This window comes from Vicugna pacos, unplaced genomic scaffold (genome assembly GCF_048564905.1).
Source record: "Vicugna pacos unplaced genomic scaffold, VicPac4 scaffold_18, whole genome shotgun sequence".
Lineage (NCBI taxonomy): Eukaryota > Metazoa > Chordata > Mammalia > Artiodactyla > Camelidae > Vicugna > Vicugna pacos.
Window position 1 is genome coordinate 6,301,784 of NW_027328739.1, and position 7,994 is coordinate 6,309,777.

Sequence of the window (7,994 nt, forward strand, 5' to 3'; positions counted from 1 at the left end):
TGCAAAGAAGAGATGGAGGTAGAGAGGTTCCTTGTGGGATAAGATCACCTGGTAGGGAGGAAGGTGGTAAATGGACAGTGATCTTGCCCCAATTTTAACACCATAGATTCTCTGCTTTGAAAATAACTCAAATTTCCCTAAGCCCTGCTCCCTTCCCCACATACATACAGATATTTCATCCACAGCTTGTGCCCTTCCTGGTGAGTTGAAGGAGGTATAGGAAACACCCCAGGATTTCGGTTCCCTTCCCTCCCTACATTACCAGCTTATAACCTGGGCTTGGGGAATATAGACCCACAGGGGGAAAATAAGATATCTGATGTATTCTATTGCTATAAAAGAAAAACAATGGTCTGAATGACCTGTAACAGATAACACAAAATTAGTGGGCCACTTAGAATAAAAAAAAAATTTTTTTTTACTGAAACTGCTTTACTGCTATTTATCAAGGGGTTCTCCCCTTTGTTTTTGAGTCTCTGTGTACAACTACCCTTAGTCAATCAAGACTCAAAGACAGGTGTTGTATCTCATTTTAATGGCTATTCTGAAAGCTTTTGCTCTTAAATCTAGCCATCTCTTCCATCACCGAGTATCCAGTAAGCACCTCCTTACTGTTTCCTACTCCTCTATCCCAGAAAGCTCAAGATGTATGTATTTTAAAAAAGATACCCTAAAAGAGTTAAAGGAGGACGTAAGAAATATTAAGCAGGAACCCATCATAGTGGCCAATACTTGATTGGCTAGCAGAATGTGTGAAACTGAACAGGGAATTGAAAGCTGGGCTATCAGGTTGAGGAACTCTACTCTTCCATAAGAGATCAGGAAGGGAGAGAACCTTGAAAAAATGTGAAAGAAACGTTAAGCAGTATGGAGACTGACTAGATATTCATATAATGAGAGTCCTAGAAAGAAAGAAGAAATAACCAGGGAGAGGAAAATATTTTAAGAAATAACAACCAAGAATTATGGAGAAGTAAAAGTTACAGAACTTAGATTGACAGTGCTTGTAGAAAGTCAAATGGGAAAAGCATGAAAAGACACCACATGTTACAATAAAATCTAACAACGTAAATGTGGGTTTGCAACCTCAGGCGTTCCCGATGAGCAGCAATAGTCTCTAGGAATGAAGCAGCTGAAGGGGTCTCTCTGCACGAGTGGTAGCTCAGCCAGACTCAGTGGTTTGGTACATTAATAGTACGTATATTTCCCTCCAGCAGATGACAATCCCCTTCTCAATTTGACAGAATATAGTGAACGTATCACAGGATTTGTCAACTAAATGGTACTGGGCTCTTGGCTCAAACATCACTTTTCCTTTGGTGTGACTTTGGGCTATTTACTGCAACTCTCTAAGCTGCCACTTGTTTGTCTTTAAAAAGAGATGATTCCACACGTGAGTGATATCATATGGTATTTTTCTTTCTCTTTCCGGCTTGCTTCACTTAGAATGATGATCTCTAGGTCCATTCATTTTCCTGCAAATGGCATTATGTTATTCTTTGTTATGGCCGAGTAGTATTCCATTGTATAAATATACCACAACTTCTTTGTCCAGTCATCTGTCAATGGACATTTAGGTTGCTTCCATGGAACATCGTGTAGACTTTGCGTGAATGTGGGAGTGCATGAATGGCCAAGACCCATGCGTCTGCATTGTGAGAAACTGGTCTTGCTCAGGAATGTGGCCATGGGAAAGTTGCTGAACTCTGCACCTCCTGTTCGTTATCTGTTGAATGAAGTTTATTGTCCCTACCTTGAATGATTGTTGTGAGCATTAAGTGGAATTTTCATATGGAACATCAGAAAACAGATACTGGAGAGAAGTCTTATGAAGATAGGAAAATGTGTAGCTGGAACTCATACCATCAGAGTGTTCACAGCAGGAGGGATTATAAAGTGCATGAAGGAGCCTTAATTTGGAATACACCATTTACTCAACACCAGAGAATCCCAAACGCAGGGAAGCCTTATGAATGTGGTGACTAGAAAAATGTTCCATGATTATTTGGGTGATGCGCAGCCCTTACAGTGCATCAGAGAATTCATGCTGGAGAGAAACCCTACAAATGCAATGAATGTGGGGAAGCTTTTGTTCAGATAACTTCATTCAACCCCAGCTAATGCCCACTGGAGAGAAACCTTATGAATGTCATGAATGTGGCAAAGCCTTCAGTCACAATTCATCCCGTATCAAGCATCAGTTTGTTCACACTGGAGAGAAGCCCTGTGAATGTCACAAGTGCGGGAAGGCGTTTAGTGACTGGTCAGTCTTCATTCAACATCAGAGAACTCATACTGGAGAAAAGCCTTACATGTGCGGACAGTGTGGCAAAGCCATCAGTCAGAGCTCAGATCTCATAAAACATACATGAGGCCACACTGGAGAGAAACCCTACCCCTTCAGCCAGAGTTCGTCCCTTACTCCGCATTGGAGGGTCCATGCTGGAGAGAAACCATCTGAGTGTCGTGGGTGCGGGGGATCCTTCAGTTGAAGCGCCCGACCTCCTCCACTCAGAGGATTCACACCCGACAAGCCCTGTGAGGTCAGGCATGCGGCCGCCCCTTCCGGTGTAGCTCAGCCCTCATCAGGCATCAGAGACTTCACAGTGGAAACTTCCTCTGAATGTGTGGACACTTCACTCTGTTAGATACCAAAGACGCATCCTTCCACAGGTTGTTACAGTTGTGGTACTTTTATCCTGAGGACAAAATCTCTTTTGCTTTGTCATCTCCTCTTTCCTAGAATCTTCGTTCTTTATCCTTCTCCCAAGGCTGCAGTTATGACTGTCACATCTCAGAAAGTAAACATTATTTACTCTGGAATCTGGCAGCCTAATCCAGTATCCTGTTTCATACAGTTCTGACAGGGGAGTTGGGGCGGTGGCGGGGGGGAGGCAACTGAGCCAGTATTTTTAGAAAATATTTTAGGAAAAAATGTAGCCTACGAAGCATACCCTCATCAGATGAGATTACCTGGGGCTGTCTGATGAAAATTATACGGCCTTAAGAAATTTTACATGTACTTAATGAAAACACGTATTATTTTTTGGTCACACCGTGACTTTATGCATATGCGAAGCGTTTTTCTTTGTTTTGACCCTTCCTAAGCTTAAGCTGATCTTAAGGTCCCTTTTTAGGTTTCCATGAATTATTTCCCCTTCCTTTCTTCCCTCTGTTGGAGGCGTTTTTCAGTTACCCAAGAGAATTGTTGCATAGGATTGGAGTCTCTTGACTTCCCCATATCTTTACAGATTTACCAGCCATAACTTGAGATTTCCCTGCTGTATATTTTTTCTCATGAAAAGGGCTATTCTGAACTCGCCATTCTCACTGAATTTCTCACCTTTCCCTTCGATTTAAAGCAACTACGGTGTCAGATACCGCTTGAAGTTCAGCAGGGCTTGAGTTTCAAGCTGAAGAGCAGAACTGGAAGGAGAGAAGGATTTGTGTTCTGAAAATGAGCTGTGAGACAGAGGACTCTGAAGGAACGGGGACTTCTGGAAATAATCTCCGACATGCCCAGAATCCTTAGTAATTTTTAGAAATGTAAAGGGGGCAAAAGAGTAATCTGAGTGTCCATCATTAGACTCAGACCTCTTAAAATACGTTTGTTAATGTAAGAAAGTCATGTCACAGATGTTTCCTCCTGGGAGCCCACTGGCTTCGTTTGAGGATAGAACTTTGCCCTGCCTTCAAGGCCCAGTCTAGCAGAGCCTGGTTTAGAGCTGAAAACTCAGGGCAGGTGTCCTTGAACAAAAGGCCTGTCCTTGAACGGGTGGATCGCATGAATTTGTGTGTTTAAACACACACACATGTGCACACACTGCATTAGCGTGGGCTGCCCCCCAAACGGACTCTGAGGCAAGAGTTTGGGTGCACGCAGTTACTTCACAGTTGATCCTAAGACGCATGGTGAGGGAGTTGGGGAGTGAAATGGTGGGAAGGGGGAGAGTCATTAGGAGGCAGTTAATGAGCAGGTGACCACTGAGGCTCCGTGTCCCTGAGGACCCCCTGAGACTCTGTAGGACACATCCCTGACTTCTCCCAGTGAGGGCCCGGGAACCTGCGTATTTATTCACCACCTCCCTTTCTCTTGGTTGAGGTTTACTCTTGGAGTGTTAACTGCCTGGCACTTAGGTACATCTTTGATTGTATCTTTAAGACACAGTTGCAGAAGTGGAATTTCTGGGTCAAATAGTATGCATGTTTTAAATACATATCGTCAAATTGCAGCCCCCACCCCCGTTTGCCTTCCCCAGAGCAGGTGTTGCTCCCCCCACAGTGGAAGGGCTATTTGTGACAAGGGGGCCTCCGAGCATAAACCAGCAACTGTGAGGCTGGGGGGCTGTGCTGGGGTGGGGGAGAGGCTTTTCACCTCCTACTGTTCGCAGAGGGCAGAGATGGTGAGCTGTGATAAAGTCAATGGCAGTCTTCTTTCCCCCTATTTAGACACTGAGGGACAAACATCTGGATTTTTTAAAGGAACAATATGGTGAGTATAATTCCCATTTAAAGGGGGATGTGACCTCTTTCCCTTGCAGGGATGCAGCCTCCCTCTGGGAGAGGCACAGGTGGAACTTGGGGTACCCAGTGGTGTGCTGGTGAATTTTCAGCAGCTGGCTCTCTGGGGTGGGGTGGGGTGGGGCGGCGGGGGCTCAATTTGTAGTATTTGCCATTGTCTGTGGTGTAAATACTCCCACCATGGCTGACTTCAGGCTGCCAGCAGCACTGACTGCAGACTGGGGAGGAAAGGGCACGCCTGGCTGTCATGAGTGGTGAGGATCCTCCCACACACCACTGGGGACTTCTCTGTTTTATTGGAGAAATAGCTGTTAGTCCCGTTCTGTCCATTCCATCTATTTACCATGACGAAAATAGGACACTTCGTAGGCATTTCAAGTACCTTGAAATTTTCCTGAGTGTCTCCATAACCCAGACTCTCAAAGATCAATTTTCTAGCTCCAGCTGATCCTGTTAGCAGGACCGCTATTAAAGGATTCCCAGCGACATGTGCACCATAGTTTGTGTGAATAGCGCCCCGTGAAGTCACATGGAGGACAGCCTCCAAATAGCAGTGGAAAGATCTCCAGGGAACGTCTCTTTGGGCTCCCCATTTGGAAAAGACTGTGGAGATAACTGGTTAGAAGTGCATAACAACAGTCTAGGACAGATGCAGAGAAGTCTTGTCCAAGAGGCAGGTTGCAGGTGATGGACAGTCCTCATGAAAACCCCTAAGTTGGATACGTGCCAGAAATATAATTTTAACATTAAATTAAAAATCTCACAACATTGTAAAATGACTATAACTCAGTATTAAAAAATGAAAAAAAGGCTATTCCTCTCCTAAAAAATCAAATGTCACAACATTGTAAATCAACTATACTTTAATTAAAAAAAATCAGATACTACTGCTTAGCTCCTAAATAGGAGGGAGCACTCAGCTGTTATGTATTAAGGACATTACGTGTAACGTAATGTATGTGTGTTTGTAGAGATCTCAGGCATTTCATGTAGATGAGATATCTCAGCATCAGAAGTTAAACTAGAGAGAAGCCATGCAATGCAGTAAGTGTGGGAGGGCCTTCAGTAATCCCTGACACTAATTTGATATAAAACAGTCTATACTGGAAAGAAACCCTCTGATTATCTTAAATGTGGGAGCACCTTGGCGGTGACAGGCCCCGTGCAATAAGATTATCTCTCTGCAAATGGCCACGGTGCCGAGGTTGGGAAACCCTCAGAGAAGCAGTCGGTCATGGCGGCATGTGACCAACAGGTGGCAGTCATGTCTGCTGCCGAGCTGTTAACTCAAAGGCGTTCACCAGCCGCACAGTTAACAGTCCATCACTCTTCCTGCAACACACATGCACACAAGTTATTTTTAAGTTGTCAAAGTGAAATATTCTTTGCAACAGATTCAAATAATATAGGAATATATAAAATAAAATGGAAGGGTTCCTCTGTTCCCCCTTCAAGTCTTACTGTTAATTAAAGAATTAGGTTTGAATCTGTGTTATCAATCCAGATTCTTTTCTTAGGCATGTGTTTGTGTGTGTGTATATCTGTGTGTGTGTGTGTGTGTGTGTGTGTGTGTGTACACATGTAACTTGGATTGTACTATTTCTTTTGTTTTGCAGCTCACTTTTAGTTCTCAACGTGATACAGTGAACGTCTTTACAAGGAATTTGGAGCCACCTGACTTTTTAAATGGATGCATAGTGTCGTGGTGTATGGATGTGCCATGATTTATTTATATATCTTTTTACTGATGGGCGTTTGAGTTCGTTCCAGTTTTCTTGCTGATACAAGCAGCTCTGTGGTCATGCTGCTATTTCTGTAGGATAGATTCCTGGAAATGTGATGGGTCAGGGTGTATGAACATCAGAATTGTGGTGAATCGGCTGTACTAATTCATGCTCTAACAGTTTCCCCACACTCTCAGCTACATGGGACACCATCAATATTTTACTATTTTTAGTTTATATCTTACTATATTTCATCCTTAATGGGGTTAGATGTCTTTTTGTATGTTTACATTTTCACATGCTTTTAAGTCCATGAATTGTCCATTCATTTCCCTTTCTCATTTTTATATTAGGTTTTCTTTTTATCAACTTGAAGTAGCTCTTTATATATTTTTCTTATTAATGCTTTGTCTGAATTTTGAGTTTGAATAAAGGATGAGTTAGGGATAAAACTTTATATTTTCTCAAATAGCTAGCCAATTGAACTAACAGCCTTTATTAAATAATTCCTTCCTTTCTTGTTGTAATGAAATGCATGCATACCTGGGCCCAGTGTTAGACACTGTTCTGTCTAATCTTGAGCTGGGTTCCCATTGCTTTACTCACTGTCTTGTGGCTGGTGCAGAAGGAGGGGGGATGTTAGCTGTGTACTGAGATGTACAAAAGCCACGAGGGAGGAGAAAACATGGCAAGGGATTGGAAGAGCCAGAGACTAAAGGAGGAGTGTGGGTGAGAGGAGACGGGGTGGCGTTGGGTTGCGAGTGGGCTCAGAGTGGTCAAGGCACTGCAGGGTGCTTACAACTGGATCTTTATTCTTAGAGCTAGGGAGCCAGGGAAGGATTTTAACTAGAGGAATAATACGATCAGATTTATATCTTACTCTGCTTTCTCTGGGCTTCTGTTTCCACCTACGATGGAGTAACTGGTACCAGACTAGTCCTCCCACTGCAAACTTGTGTAAAATTTGACAAAACATAAGCGGTAACTATTTTCAGGTGGTGAGTGACAGGCAGCACGAAGAGCCTGATCCCTGACAGCAGGAGGAGCTCTCGCGGTGCGCCCCATGGCCACCCACCTGCCTGTCAAGGAGCCATTCCCCAACCATGACACATGGTGCTGGAGTCTGGCAGAGCCCGGTGGGCCCACTAAGCTGAGTGTCCAGAAGAAATCAGGGTCCCAAGCAGCTGAGGCAGCTAGAAACTGTGGGGCGAGGCACACAGAGGAGGGAGTTGTGTAGAGGAGCCCAGTGCCCCACGCATGTGCATGACGGCTCAGTAAGGCTGGTTCAGAAAAGCTTTCCCCGGATGCGCCGTGGAGGAAGGATTGGAGGGAACAGTGATGGGGTGGATGCAGGAATTCCAATTTGGAGGCTGTTACTGTAATGCAAGCGAGAGACAGTGGTGGCTCTGACTGCAGTCATGGGACACAAAGGGTGAAGGTTCCTGAGATCCTTGGGATGGAAGATGGTGATGGAATGGATACGGGGGTGAGGGAAAGGCATGCTGCCCGGGTTTCTGGTTTGTAGTCTGGTTGGATGCCGGCAGCAATCTCAGAGGAAAGAACCACGAAGAGGGCCAGCTTTGTTGGGTCAGGATCCGGAAAGGTCGTAGGTTTAATTCTGGATGTATTCGGTTTGAGGTGACTGTGAAAGTGAAGTTTTAATATTTAGAATGTAGTTGCAGACAGAGCTCTGAAAGTCTGAGCTGGAGACATCAACGTGTGCCAGTGGTAACTGGAGTCCTGGGAAGG